This window comes from Nematostella vectensis, chromosome 1, assembly GCF_932526225.1.
Source record: "Nematostella vectensis chromosome 1, jaNemVect1.1, whole genome shotgun sequence".
NCBI lineage: Eukaryota > Metazoa > Cnidaria > Anthozoa > Actiniaria > Edwardsiidae > Nematostella > Nematostella vectensis.
Window position 1 is genome coordinate 14,336,244 of NC_064034.1, and position 2,990 is coordinate 14,339,233.

General features: G+C 36.8%; 1 pseudogene; it reads right to left on the reverse strand.

Moving 5' to 3' along the window:
- Nucleotides 1–222: 222 nt before the first annotated feature.
- On the reverse strand, nt 223–1,012 carry LOC125570242 (annotated as a pseudogene).
- Between the last annotated feature and the right edge of the window lie 1,978 nt (nt 1,013–2,990).

Below are 2,990 nucleotides of genomic sequence, written 5' to 3' on the forward strand. Positions count from 1 at the left end.
TATTTTTGACCGCTATTGCCTCTTTTGGATCAAGCCACTTGTTGTACCAGAGTAATTAAAACGATAAACCAAAAAGTGAAGCGGACTCTAAAAAGTTTTCGTTGACCGTCGTTGCAGACAAAACCATTTTTATGAAAAAGGTTTTAAATCAACGACGGGAAAAAACTCTCAAAATTTAATAAAATTACATTTTGAAGAAAGCAAAGCACACATTGCGGTAACTTGTAACTTGTAACTTTATTTTATACACGGTAAAAACAATCAGGGCTTAAAAACACTTTATATACACTATATAAACTATGATATTAAAATGATTGCCTGCTTTCCATGAATGCCGTGTTATTATAAAAAGAAATTCCCACAGCCGGACTTAAAGCTGTTAAGAGATTCTGCTTGACGTAGGTATAGAGGAAGGCTGTTCCACAAAACTCCACCACTATAATGGAAACTGTTACAGAATCTCTTATTTGGTAGTGGCTTACATGGTGTTCGAATTTAGATTGAAGGTAATCCGGGGCTAGGCCGTTAAGAGATTTGTACACCATAGTAGCCATATGAGCCCTGCGTCGATCAACCAGCTTCGACCAGCCTAGGCTCTCGATGAGCGGGTGAGCGTCGGCATCGAAACTGTTAAAAGTCAGAATCCGCGCGGCACGGTTTTGGAGCTTCTGGAGTTTTGTGGCAAGGGTACTATTACAATTTCCCCATACTACATCGCAGTAATCAAAATGGGGTTGAACGATTGCGTTAAAAGCGTACCTTAGTGTTTCGAGTGGAACAAATGGGCGACATCTCTTGATTGCGCCGATTCCAGAAGCAATTTTTTGGGAAATATTAGTAATGTGCGCGTTCCAGGAGAGGTGTTGATCGATGCAGACTCCTAGAGATTTTGTATTAGGGACTTCCTTAATTAGGGAATTATCGAGAACTAAACGAGGAGAGTTCTCAAAGGTACTTAGTCTTTGGCGCGAGCCGACCAGCATGAATTCAGTTTTAGATTTATTAAGGGTCAGTTTGTTTGCTTTAAGCCAATCACTGACGTTAGCGAGATCTTGATTCAGATGAGTATCGTCAGCATACATGTGTGGGTAAGAATTAACAAGACAGGTTGTGAAAGGAAGAAAAGTAAGCAGGAGATGAACACGTATCGATTCTCGAAAAAGTTCTTCTATTATGTACAGTATGTCGTTTTTTGTTAATATACGCAATTTCTTGTAACGTTTCGTGTTGATACCCCTCCAAAAGTTCTTCTTAGTTGTTAGTAAAAGTATTCTTTATCATTGTAGTATAATCAACCCTTTTTGTTCCCAAATTTTATTTATGCTTATATAAGTTTACTGATTGAAATTAGTTTTTTTTTCTTCTGGGTTAAATGGTAATGGTAATTAATATATATTTACATTAGTATAAAAGTTGTACAACCGGTTCAAAATGGCGGCCAAATCAATATTCATTATTAAATCAGAAATTAATGCCGAATTGAGTTTGGCTCTATATCCTATCTTGTAAAATTGGTAACTTTAGCAAAAAATGCGCAATTCAAGGTAAAAACTGCACATATCCGCCGGACTAATAGTTAGGTACATTTTGTCTTTCTATCCAAATTTTCTCACGGGCGGTGTCGCGCCCGTTGAGCACCCTCGCGTAAAAGCCGGTTTGCAAAATAAATTAATTTCGGGTCCAAAGTATTTTCTAATTAAATGTTTTTCTTTTTCAGTTTACACATTTTATAGTGGAGTTTGGGCAAGGGATTAAAAATTAGTCAAATAACTCTCCCTTTTTTCTCTCTCTAGATTCGCGCGCTACTATAAACTTACTTTCAACTGCAATTCTGCCTTCGTATACTCAAATTGAATCTCTTTATTCCTAAAATACACCAAAAACTGGAAATCGACTCTGCCATACTACGAAAAGCAACATCTCTCCTTTTTTCAATAAATTGTGAAGTACTTTTGTGTAGAAGTATTGATAAACAAACCCGCGCACAACATTATTAATAATCTATTGTACTGATTACGTTTTTACAAAATTTAAGACTGAGGCATCTGTTAAAGAACTTATAGCGTTCTGTTCTTACACATATTTATGGTCCCTCTTTTTACTCAAACTCCTATTTATTTTTCATTTCGTGTGTGGGAGGGCGAAAAGAGATCGCCGATGTCTAAACGGGATTAATAGCAGGCACGTTCCCAGGATTGGCAGATAGGGGTTGCGTAGTCATAGGCATCGTATAGAAAAGCGTATTATTTGAAGTTTCACGCGATCATAAATTCAACATTTTCTTCTTTTTTTCCCCTTTTTCAATCGTGAAGGATTTACAAAATCGTGGAGGACTTTCAAAATCGTGAACGATTTCAAAAATCGTGAAGGATTTTCAAAATCGTGAAGGATTTTCAAAATCGTGAAGGATTTCCAAAATCGTGAAGGATTTTTAAAATCGTGAACGATTTTGAAATCGTTAAGGATTTCCAAAATCGTGAAGGATTTTGAAAATCGTGAAGGATTTTTGGAATAGTTCACGATGGCCCAGGACGGTGAACTGATCCAAAATTTTCACGATTTCGAAATCGTTCACGATTTTCAAAATCCTTCACGATTTTGGAAATCCTTCACGATTTCAAAATCGTTCACGATTTTAAAAATCCTTCACGATTTTTAAAATCCTTCACGATTTTGAAAATCCTTCACGATTTTGAAAGTCCTCCACGATTTTGTAAATCCTTCACGATTGAAAAAGGGGAAAAAAAGAAGAAAATGTTGAATTTATGATCGCGTGAAACTTCAAATAATACGCTTTTCTATACGATGCCTATGACTACGCAACCCCTCTCTGCCAATCCTGGGAACGTGCCTGCTATTAATCCCGTTTAGACATCGGCGATCTCTTTTCGCCCTCCCACACACGAAATGAAAAATAAATAGGAGTTTGAGTAAAAAGAGGGACCATAAATATGTGTAAGAACAGAACGCTATAAGTTCTTTAACAGATG